At 35.8% G+C, this 13,016-nt stretch overlaps 1 protein-coding gene across 2 annotated transcripts in view; it reads left to right on the forward strand.

The window, feature by feature from the left end:
• The first annotated feature begins 4,513 nt into the window (after positions 1-4,513).
• LOC107599411 (contactin-3-like) overlaps positions 4,514-13,016 on the forward strand; it is a 71,716-nt gene continuing 63,213 nt past the window's right edge. The window contains exons 1-2 of one of the 2 annotated variants that reach the window (XM_016290990.1): positions 4,514-4,896; positions 12,912-12,942. The gene's annotated coding sequence lies outside the window, so the exon portion shown is untranslated. The remainder of the gene's footprint in view (positions 4,897-12,911; positions 12,943-13,016) is intronic. The other variant, XM_016290991.1, reaches the window with a different exon arrangement.

The raw sequence follows: 13,016 nt of genomic DNA on the forward strand, positions 1-13,016 counted from the left end.
TAAAAGATCAAAGCATAACAATAACATACAAAGGGTTAACAGTGGAACTCGAGATAAAACCCCAACTATAATTTTGTATGACATTGTGTTTTTTAGCATTACTTAATTGTTGTATGAATAAAATCATGCTGGGTTAATTCTTGAATAATAAACACATGTTGATTAGCCCTCTACTACGTACACTATGCAAGCAATGGTAAAACATTGTTTCATGCAATTTAATTAATTAATTAATCATTTTATTTAAAAAAGAGCAAAAATATTTGTCCTTCACATGGTTCACAATGCCAGATTTGTATTTATTTATTTATTTATAATGACAAGCAGGATGTAATTTGACAAATAAACGCATCTAATTGGTTTATTTAAAGTAATCTCTTCATTACACACCGCTTTATTGCCATTTTATGAGTATCCTGGGTTTGGAAATAGAAGAAAATGGGTTTGCTACCCTGAGGGAACATCATGCAGTAGAGGGTTAAAACTGAAGGCTGATTTGAACAGCAAGTTGTGCTTAACTTATGATGTAGTTTGATGGAGGCATGGATAGGTATACAGCTCTTGGTATACAGGAAATTGCTTCAATTACTTCCTTGTCCAGGCAGCCAATGTCGGACATACTAATGAATATATATATTTTTTTCTGATACTTTCAGTGTGTTTCATCAAATTTTGTCTGAAAGAAAATGTGTTATATGATTTAAGGTGACGAAGGTCATAGGTGAGTCAATCATATTTGACCATTTATTAGATCGATATTATCGATATTAAATTCAAATTTTTTGTAAATGCTACTTTTTTGGAATAAAATTTTTCCATTTGCTAAAAATTAAAACTCACCAAATAAATCAATATATAGGTCAAGCGTTAAGTTTAATTAAAAGTTTCCCCACATCAGTTTGATCGTGATTGATGATTATGACATTTATGATTGATGACGAGTCATTAAAAGTTTCCCTAACTATTTAGTTATGATTAATGATGAGCCATGATTGACAAGTCGTTCAGAAGTTCCATTACAAAATATATTTTGAAAGCTAGAAATAATGATTTTCTAGGAATTCAGGGCATTGTAAAATGGCACTGCAAACTAATTAGGAAACAGAGATTTATGAGTTCATAAATAAATTAAAACTTAAAATATATGTGCACTACTCCTCTTCTGACGAGATTAGCTTTGATTTGGGACTTCATTTACCTCATTTAAACCCAACCCATTCAGAATACAATTTTTAAATCAACATTAACTGCATTTGGAAACAATGTCTTCAATAGTATTCATGTAGATTAAGCTGTAGATGCCAATTAGAAAAACGAAAAGAGATGCACAAGAAACACAATTCGGGAGAAAACGTATCACAAGAGAAAACAGCTCATTTGTGTCTCAAGAATGCCCAAGTAAGACAAGGCATACTTTCTAGAGAATACAATGAAAGACACGACATGCTGAATAAGCAGTGAGGTTCCCTTGATTTACTCAAAGCCTACAAGGGAACCAGATGGATCTGTGTCACCTGCCCAGCTTTGAAGTTCACAAACCCCAGCTGGATATTCACCAAATGAGGGATCAAATTCTGTTTGATGCCATTTTTTCCCTCTGTATTGGAAGATAAAATAATGTGGGAAGATTTGTAGCCAGTGTCTCATCCTCAAGTCTGGATAATGAAATCTGAGGTTAGGGCTGCATTTCATAATAATGTTTGCGTGGATGTTTAGGTCGCTGGCTCAGCTAGGAGGCAACAACCTGAAGTTACTTGTCTATTAAATATTATTAAATATTTATGTAAGCCATAAAACCATAAATTGTGCAAGGATTAAATATATCTTTCATCCTTGTTTATATATTAACATACCTTAAAAGAATATTCTTTATTTACTCACTAAAGTCATTCCAAACTCAAATGTTCATATATTTTCTCCATAATAATTGAGTTTTCACACAGCTATTTATATAACAACAGCTCTTACACCATTTTTGCAGTGTATGATTTACTTTGAACCAATTTTCACTCTGAAATTACTAATCTTTTTTTTTTTTCAAAATTACAAAGAAATGGCACTTAACACATTTAATTAAACATGAAATTTTGAAATAGAAAGACTGAAATAGCATTTTCTTGTAAAACACACTCCATCTTTAATTTACAACTTTGAAAAATATTTTTTTACCGTGACCGAATCTGTCAAGCTCCAAAAAGGATAAAAAAGCACCATAGAAGTATTCCATACGACCCATAGAACATATTCCAAGTCTTCTCAATCTACTTGATAACTTTGCAAATAAAAGTCTCTATTCACTGATAATAGCCCCCTTTTAAATTTGATTCTTAAAAATGTTTCATGTCTCATGTAAAATTGTATGCGACATGCATGCGGGTGGGCAAGTAAAAACTGAGTTTTCAGTTTGGGTGAATTACTCTTTACAATATCAGTTTATGCTCTCCTCAAGCTAAATGTCACACGTGACTGGCCGGTGCAGTCAAACATTTGGCTTCACTGAATATTTCACAAAGCAGCAGGTCATGCCACTGTAAGCCAAAGATGTTTTCTTCACTAGATGAGGGTCCAGTGCACATAATTAAATGAAAAAGTGCCCTATTATTTACCAGACATTTCTAAAAGACCTTTTGCTCCATCTCTCATCAGTGTCTCATCTTTTTCTGATTCTTAGAAACTGCACTGCCCTTTGACACATGGGTCGAAGAAAAATCTCCATCCCTGAGCCACAATACCACGCCACGAATCCAGCCTTCAAATACCACAGTCTTTATCGACTGACGCTGCTAAGTGTTTGGTTCACTCTGCAAAATCATATGGATGTAATCTTGGTTATCCTTTAAATATTTCTATTGCAAAGACTACCGGATCAATAATTGGTTACATTATAAGAGTAAATGGATTTTAATTTGGTGATGAAAAATAACAGCTTAAACCAGTTGCAGTGTTGTAGTACCTCAGTCCAGACAAGACGAGACATGTCCGAGACTAAGACCATATTTTCAGGAGCATTTGGACCTGGCCTGGACTTGGACTTGAATGAACTGGTCTCAATTAGTCATACAAAATATGGTCTTGAAATCTGACTTGAGATGGTCCAGAGTCCAGTTTAGTTCATAGTTTAGTCTGGTTTAAGTTTGTTTAGCTGGTCTCCTTGCTTTACCAAGGTGGCCCCAAACCCTCCAAAACCATCAAACCAGTCTGGACAGCAGAACTCAGCCAGATAAAACCAGCAAACCACCTTAGGCAGGATTATTATTATTATTTTTCAACAGTCTATAACATTGAAGGACAAAGGTTGTGCAAGGTTCAGAAGAGGAACAGTAACTGTGTTATGGTGGCATTCAGCAGTAGGGTATGCTGTTTTGTAGCCAAATTCCAAATGACCTGGAATGGTGGGGTTATCTGAGATTCACTGATTTCCTAGTCAGTTTAAATTATGGGAGACTGGGGCTAATTGTCACACATGGACATCCACAAGGGCTGTATGTCAGTACCCATGCGGTTTTGAGGCAACAGTCCATTTACACAAATGCATATTTTCTCTAGCTTTATCTTTTGTTAATGTTTGTTTTAAATACCTATAGTTCAAAATCATCTTACACTACATCTTACATCAGTACATAGAATTCTGTCCTCCAAACTAAAAATTCAAATTATCATCATATTGTAATTGTTGTTGCATAATCAAATGAACACAAAATGGCAGCTTACAATAGGTTGTCATTTATTGGGGCAAGTTGTCTCATATGTTTTCCATGTTGTAATTTATTTTTATGCCAAAATATTGCTTTAACCTATATGAATTTTTGCTGTTTCATGTACTGTTTTGTTATAGCATGACAATGTGTCACACTGGGTCGACTGTTGTGTGTTGATGTGTGTATCTTTTATTGGTAAACATGCTTAAGTGCTTTTTTGTGGCCGAGAATTTAAGGCTTGTGCCTTTAATTGACTTTCAAAAATAAACCTGCCCTGAGAAATATTTACAGGAGTAAAACATGTGACAACTAGCACTCATCTCCCCTAAGACAAGCTGTGAACAAACTGAAAGTGCTACAGGGGGAATGCTTTTGTGGAACAACTGATTCTTCTCACATTAGGTTTATCCTGAGCTGCCCTTGTCATTTCTCAGCATAGCACATAAACAATGTAATGACATGAATACAAAATTAATTCACAAAACTTTTTTTTTCTGGTAGTCAGGAGGATAAACAATAGATAGGCTTTATTCAAAGGAACGGGGAATTAAAGCAGAGCCATTACAGTTCTAATATTGCAAGAGCACAAATGAAATTCTTAATGTTCCAGTTTATGACTGCACAAACCAGAAAATAGCGAATGGCACTGCAGGAGTGGGCAGGCATTAGACAAGTGATGCAAATGATCACCATCACATACAAATCTTCCCTTAGAGGCACTTATGAATTTGGGGCGTGCTTACAAAGACACTCTCAGCTGGAGGTGCATCAGCATGTTGGATACCACAACTACGCATTTCATCCACTGAGCGCTTGCTGGAGGAGGAGACACGCATCTTATATACCTAACCAACCGTCTTTCTGGATCACTCTGCTGGTCGGAACCGATCACGAGGCAGGTGTGCAGTGGATACGCCGGAGCGCTGTGACTCGTGGACTAATTGCGGAGCGCTTGCGGGAATACGAGGAGCATCTCTGTGCACGAGAGGGAATAAATCTCGTTTTCCTGTCCGAATCCACATAGACTTCGATTTAGAGGGCATTTCTTTGGTTCTAAAAGTGAGAGAACGATATCAGGAAAGATGTTACAGACGACATTAGGGGGTTAGAGGTGCTGAGGTTCATCCCATCACTGAATATGGAATAAATTCCCACGTCTTCTCTTATTTCGGAATACAGTGAACGGGAGCGCATCACGGTGAGTTGAATCATCAGCCATGCACTATTAGATTATTTAAAGTTAAACTGTAAGCGCAAGTTTTATTGGAGATGCCAAATAATGTAAATGATTGTACATTACGGATATCGTTAGAAAAATGACCACGACCCCAGTGACTTATAATCGTATTCAACGTATAGGCTACTGATAATTTCGATTCTTCAAAACCGGTGCCACTTGCGATCTTTTAGTAATTTTAAGGATGGAATACATGGGGGGAAAGCAATTAAAGCATTACTCGGCAGTCTGTATGTGGGATAATTTTAGATTTAAGAGGACAGATAGTTTATAACAAATAATATGTTTAAACGGGCTTAGACTTTTCACTTAGACATCAAATATCAAACAAAAATTTGGTGATTTAATTCATTCAGTCATTCATTCATATGACACCACTAATTATAACAAAACTCATATGTTTATCTTTCATGTGTAGCCTATCAACAAAACCTTTCAGCTTTAAGTGTAACATAACATAGACTCGTTTCATGTGAACAAAACAAAATTAACAACTTGAGGTTCAGTAAGCGATCGATTAAAAAAAAACACAACGACGGGTCCATACAACACTCTAAATTTTCTAATATTCTGGGTTGTTTCAACCCAATGTTGGGTCAAATATGGACTAACCTAACTGTTGGGTTAAAAAGCTAATTTAAAAATGTAACCAAAATTGAACCCAACAGTTGGGTTAGTCCATATTTGACCCAACATTGGGTTGAAACAACCCAGCATTTTTTAGAGTGAAGATTCACAAAAAAATATAAAAAGATTCGGATTATAAGAGTCATTGGTTGGAGAATTGGATTACCCATGTCGTGCTGCATTTTATTCACTGAAAATAATCGGATCACAAAGAGTCATTTCTGGAATCGGACTATGCTCATCGCTCTGTATGTTTTTGATTCACTAAAAAGAGCAAGGACCACATGAGAGTAGCCTACTTTATCCGAGAGTCGTACTATGCTAAGTTTTGTATCCACTCAACATGAATTGAATCATAATTCTTCGAGAATCGGACTAAACTTGTCGCGCTGTTGAGGAGCGGTTATAACACTGCTGTAGGAAAACCTGCGTCCCAAATCTTATAAAGTGCAGTATGTACTGAATTCAATGGAGCACTTCCAGTACTTCTAGATCGATGGTGGGCGTTCTTCAGGTATGCAGGAGTGTAGTAGCTATATACTGTATATCCCGACATGTTGGCATGACCTTTAACACGTATGTTCCTTGACCAATGATATTTTATCAACAACAGTGAAAACAATTTAATCAGCTGTTGTTAAACGAATAGAATTTGACCACAAGTAACAACTTTCTTTTGGACGTATAGCATGTGAACACTTAAAGCAACCAAATTTTGTTTGGCCGTATTTTATTTTTCAACTTTTTAATGTCAAATCTGTCAGAGCCTTATGCTATTGTAGTTGCAGCATTTGTGTGATTTATTAGGTGAACTGCATGCTGATCTCAGTCATGTAGGGCAGATCACATGAGGCACAAACATCACTCTTATCTTGCAGATAACCTTGTATTTCCTCAGACTCAGACAGATATGATGTATAAGGGATAAAAACTGGCAGGTGCTACCTATAGGTCTTCAACATCTCCATTTTTTTCTTATTCAAGTCACCCGTAACAAAATTCCCTTATAATGAATCCTTCACACAGTATGGAAGGCACATGTATGTGGAATTCCTTGGAGAGAAATTTCAGGGAATTGTGCTTTCCAAGTCTGGAAAGGTGATTTTTCTGGTTTTGCTCTGCTTTAAATATTTAAACAGATAGGCATTGCTAATTTGTAAATGAATATAACTTGTCAGCTTGACACATCAGTCTGTTGAGGGTCTTCTTGGACTCATCTGAACGCTAATAAGAATAATTGTTTAATCTAATTCCACAAAGTAATCAGGAATGACTGGGAATAGTATAGAAATTAATTTGTTGAAACATTTGAGAACACCACACAGTTGTCCGTAAGAGGGTAAAACCACATAATACTTGTAATACTTTTCTGACCCCACCTGGGTTAGTTTCTTTTGAAGTTAACACTCAAACAAGTATTAGGTGGATCAATAAACTATCAGCCTCTCCATAGATCAGCCAACACTGCCTTTATCGCCTGGTTTATAATCTCACAAAGGTGTGACTAAGCTGTGGGAACTTTAGTGCCATTATGTATTGAAGGAGTGAGACAGAGAGGCATGACACATACACATTCGGCTCTCTATCCGCACCACATCTGCTATTCAAATAAGAATGGGATCCTTCTCTCGTGTGATCATGTTTATTTATGGATGCATCTGGGATGCATGGCTCATCTCATTTTGTTGCTAACAACCACAGCCAAATTAGAGGTGAGAACACTGGGAAACAGCAGTGTGCAGAATTCAGTCGAACCACTCCACAGCACAGCTTGGCTTCCTCTGAGACTTGGTGTATAAAGTTTATTTAAAGAGAGACTAATGATAAATTTGAACATGAGGGAAGAATTCATTAGAGATTAAAGTAATGTTAGTTTATTTATTCTGCCTTTCTTAAAATCCATCTCTCGAATTTGCTTTCTGCAGTCTGGATCACAAAGCTTTTTACTCTCGTTATATTTCTAAGTCTATCTTTTTTAATCTCAGACTGAGGCCTAAAGGAATACTTTACCCCAAGATGAAAGTTGTCATTGTGTTGTTCTAAACCCTGTATGACTCTCTTATTTCTTTGGAACTAAAACAAACACATTTTGTAGAACTTACTTGTGGTCCACGTGATGCTATATTCCAAGTCTGCTGAAGTCAAGTCAATTAAGTTTGCAACTAAATCAATCACTGTCTCTGATTCATAAACAAATTGTTCAGACTGATTTTGTGAACCAGATCAAATAATTTATTGAAGATCTTTTAATGCTATTTTGAAACATGTAATATAGCGCAAAAGTTATGTGGAGCACCTTTTTTAAAACTGAGAAATCAAAATTCCTTGATTTTTTTTACAAATAAGAGGTCATTTTACTATAAAAACATCCTGTAAATTGAAGAACTCAAAATTTTCTTGTTAGTCTAAAATCAGCTTATATTGAAGCCAATTTGCCAAAATGACAGGTTGTGGAATGTGCCACGTTATAGCCTACTCAGAATAAGATCAACGCCTGCTTCTGCATTACTGCCTGTTTAGCCCCGCCCACCGATTCGCCATATGACTCTCTTATTTCTTTGGAACTAAAACAAACACATTTAGAACTGTAGAACTTACTTGTGGTCCACGTGATGCTATATTCCAAGTCTGCTGAAGTCAAGTCAATTAAGTTTGCAACTAAATCAATCACTGTCTCTGATTCATAAACAAATCGTTCAGACTGATTTTGTGAACCAGATCAAATAATTTATTGAAGATCTTTTAATGCTATTTTGAAACATGTAATATAGCGCAAAAGTTATGTGGAGCACCTTTTTTAAAACTGAGAAATCAAAAATTTTTGACACATAAGAGGTAATTTTACTGTAAAAACATCCTGTAAATTTAAGAACTCAAAACTTTCTTGTTAGTCTAAAATCAGCCTATATTGAAGCCAATTTGCCAAAATGACAGGTTGTGGAATGTGCCACGTTATAGCCTACTCAGAATAAGATCAATGCCTGCTTCTGCATTACTGCCTGTTTAGCCCCGCCCACCGATTCGCACATGTAGTGTAAATAACGAGAGAGGCAAACATAGGTCTATGCAGAAACCAACTGATAAAGATGCTCTGAAGACAACAAGACACTGTACAGTGCCAAGCTGTGTCAAGCCCTTTCTCTCCTTGCCCCATGACACTTCTATAGAAAGCACCTTTCAGTTTTATAGAGGAAATCTGTTTCTAGGAATGTTGGTCTACAAATCTAAATGCTGTGATGCATAAGCACGGTTGAATTGTGTATACCGCTGTTCAAGGATTCTGCTTTAGTTGCGCTCACCTCTGTATTCATTCATTGTTGGTCATTTTGCACTCAAGGTGCTTCAAGGGATAGTTCACCAAAAAATTACAATTACCTCATGATTTACTCACCCTCAAGGCATCCTAGGTGTATATGACTTTCTTCTTTCAGATGGATTTAATCAGAGTTATATTAAAAAAATGTCCTGGCTCTTCCAAGCTTTATAATGGCAGTGAATGGGTGAACTTAAGCCTGGGCGATAAAACGATATCGATATTTATCGACGGTACACCTTCATCGATAACGATATAAAAAAAATGTCGATATAACGCATGATATAGGCACGTGCTATGAGTGCCGCAGACAGCTCACACAAACACGAACACATGCTGAATTGAGTGCTGTGCCTGCCTGTGATGAGGAGATTGTAAATAAAAAAATGAATATTAATCTAATTTAAAATAAACATTTGCATTTGAATGCAAAAATGGTACAATCGAATGTTAGGAGTGCGTCAGGGAGCGTCATCAGTGGAGCATGAGATGCGGTGATGATGTAAGTGACGTTGCACTTGAATGTTTTGTTAGTCTAGCCCACGAGACGCGCCGCTGCTGTGTTATTCGTTCAAAATATTAGAGAAATATAGAAGCTCAATGCGGAGAAGATCTTGATTAGGTTAAAACCGAAACCAAGCCATTCACACAGAACGCATATTCAGCACATTTTTACACGGACAAATATGACTGCTGCACTCGCGTCTCATGCAAGAGATGCAAAGAAAGTCATGCAAAGTTAAAACAGTTTTAACATTTAGAAAACGTGACACATTTCACTGTGTCTCATATGTTTTTAAATGTAATCTGTGTGATCGGCGATTTGGCTCTTTGTATTAGGCTAAGCAATGCATAAACACATGATACTGTTTTGTTCATAATTGTTTCTCCAGTTTACAAAATTATATTTGATTTATATATGTTAATTTAGACGTTATGCACGTTTTTATAGACAGTTATTTGAATTGACAATTAACTTCTATAGAAAGCACCTTTCAGTTTTATAGAGGAAATCTGTTTCTAGGAATGTTGGTCTACAAATCTAAATGCTGTGATGCATAAGCACGGTTGAATTGTGTATACCGCTGTTCAAGGATTCTGCTTTAGTTGCGCTCACCTCTGTATTCATTCATTGTTGGTCATTTTGCACTCAAGGTGCTTCAAGGGATAGTTCACCAAAAAATTACAATTACCTCATGATTTACTCACCCTCAAGGCATCCTAGGTGTATATGACTTTCTTCTTTCAGATGGATTTAATCAGAGTTATATTAAAAAAATGTCCTGGCTCTTCCAAGCTTTATAATGGCAGTGAATGGGTGAACTTAAGCCTGGGCGATAAAACGATATCGATATTTATCGACGGTACACCTTCATCGATAACGATATAAAAAAAATGTCGATATAACGCATGATATAGGCACGTGCTATGAGTGCCGCAGACAGCTCACACAAACACGAACACATGCTGAATTGAGTGCTGTGCCTGCCTGTGATGAGGAGATTGTAAATAAAAAAAATTAATATTAATCTAATTTAAAATAAACATTTGCATTTGAATGCAAAAATGGTACAATCGAATGTTAGGAGTGCGTCAGGGAGCGTCATCAGTGGAGCATGAGATGCGGTGACGATGTAAGTGACGTTGCACTTGAATGTTTTGTTAGTCTAGCCCACGAGACGCGCCGCTGCTGTGTTATTCGTTCAAAATATTAGAGAAATATAGAAGCTCAATGCGGAGAAGATCTTGATTAGGTTAAAACCGAAACCAAGCCATTCACACAGAACGCATATTCAGCACATTTTTACACGGACAAATATGACTGCTGCACTCGCGTCTCATGCAAGAGATGCAAAGAAAGTCATGCAAAGTTAAAACAGTTTTAACATTTAGAAAACGTGACACATTTCACTGTGTCTCATATGTTTTTAAATGTAATCTGTGTGATCGGCGATTTGGCTCTTTGTATTAGGCTAAGCAATGCATAAACACATGATACTGTTTTGTTCATAATTGTTTCTCCAGTTTACAAAATTATATTTGATTTATATATGTTAATTTAGACGTTATGCACGTGTAATTTTTTTTCAGTTTTGGTTTCAGTTATTTTAGTACATAAATGTTAATCTAAATGAAGATGAGAAATTATCAGTTTAAGATTAATGTTGTGCTATTACTTCAAGTTAAACTTGACACTAAGCTTGGCAGTTCGCTGAAATAAAATAAGTTTAGAAGAGATATATGTGTTATATATATATATATATATATATATATATATATATATATATATATATATATATATATATATATATACGTATGTATGTATATATATATGTATATGTGTTGTTTGTCTTAATAAAGTGGGCAAATTAAAAATACAGTGGTTAAATAAAAAAAAAATTATATTGCTCTGTTTTAAAAAAGGTTATAAAAAATGTCAATAATTATCGATACCGAACGATATGAAACATATATCGTTGATATATTTTTTAGCTATATCGCCCAGCCCTAGGTGAACTATCCCTTTCGTTGTCATTTTAGTATAATTTTTATACTATTATAGTATTTATTAATATTTTAATTACCTTTTATTTAATTTTTTCAGTTCAAATTTCAGTGATTTGGTTTTGTGCTTTTGTCATTTTTATTATTATTATTTAATATTTTGTTTTAATTAACTTTTTGGATTTAGGAACTAATTATATTATTTTTACTTCAACTTTATTTCAGTAAGTTGCCAAAGCAACATTTCTAATTTTCACTTTTTTTTAAGATTTTCATCTAATATTTTTTTTTGTATTTTATTTATTTATTTATTTTATTAATTTCAATTAATGGAAAGTATTTGTAATTGTTTTAGTTCACAATAAAAACAGTGGTTGCAGCAGACATAATCACAGTACATTTTTCTCCATTGAATTGCTAAGGTTTGATGGTCAGGCATGGAACATGGTTTACTCTCACTATCAAAAACACAATATACAGTCAACTTCACCACATTGTTACAAGAACTGATGATTTATAGCAGGAGTATGAAACCAGCTCTCACACCAAATGTTTAATGTCAGTCGAAGTACCACCAAGCAGTTGATCTACATTAATTATAGTCTATAAGTACATGTAATGCTCAGGTTCATGGCTTTAGTGTAAGTAGTTATTTAGCTGACACTTCTTTCCAAAGAAGTATACTTATTAAAGGGACGATCCCCATGGAATAACCTGGGGTTAAGTGGCTTGCTCAAAATCACGATGAGAGTGGTTTCAGGGGCTGTTCCCTCCAGAACCTCAGTTTGTCAGGGGATAAGTAGTTTTTGTTCAGCTTTCTTGTGGAAAACAAAACATTGTTTTTCATGATCCTGTTTTTAAGTTGCAACCCACCAGTTAAGAATCACTAGCCTAAACCTAACCCTAATATCAGATTGATAAAAAAAACAACAACATCTGGTTGATAAAATATTTTTCCTCATCAAACAGTGGGTTGCTGGCATATCATGCACCATAATCATGAGAGCTACAGTGCTTGGCATGTTCATTAACGCTTCCCATACTGACAATCATCTCTGTAATACATTGTTTTATCTGATTGTAATCACATGTAGACCGTTGTGCATGCCGGTCCAGTCCTCAGATCTTGACATGCATGAAATCAACCTGAATTGCTTCCCCCACCCTGATATCCTTTGCAAAACAGACACCATTAAACACTTCTTATATCCATTATATGACAAAACAGTGTTCATGCTAACCAAGTAATGGTGCAAAAGGAGCACGCAATGGCTTTTATGGCATAGCACTGTTGCGGAGGTGATGCTGCACCACCTCGTTACATTTGCTAGTCGAATGCTGACCATTTTGCTTAATAAGATGGTTGGAGGAAGCTGGTGGAAATGACACCACAGCTCAGTTTTTTGGAAGGCTCTTGAGAGATTGGTTGTAATTGCAATTTATGCCCTGTCTCTCGTGTTGCTGGATGTGACATGCACGCAATTTGAAATCTACATCCAGTTTGTTAACTCGCATTTTCTTTTTACAACAGAAATCTGCTCTTGGAAGCCTTGCTGTGGAGTGTGAGTTATCCTTTATTTTATTGGCTTGCCTGTTAGCATGCTTTTGGGGGGGGGGGGGGGGGGGGGGAGGGGGG

Source organism: Sinocyclocheilus grahami, unplaced genomic scaffold (genome assembly GCF_001515645.1).
Source record: "Sinocyclocheilus grahami isolate Dianchi unplaced genomic scaffold, SAMN03320097.WGS_v1.1 scaffold266.1, whole genome shotgun sequence".
Taxonomy (NCBI): Eukaryota; Metazoa; Chordata; class Actinopteri; order Cypriniformes; family Cyprinidae; genus Sinocyclocheilus; species Sinocyclocheilus grahami.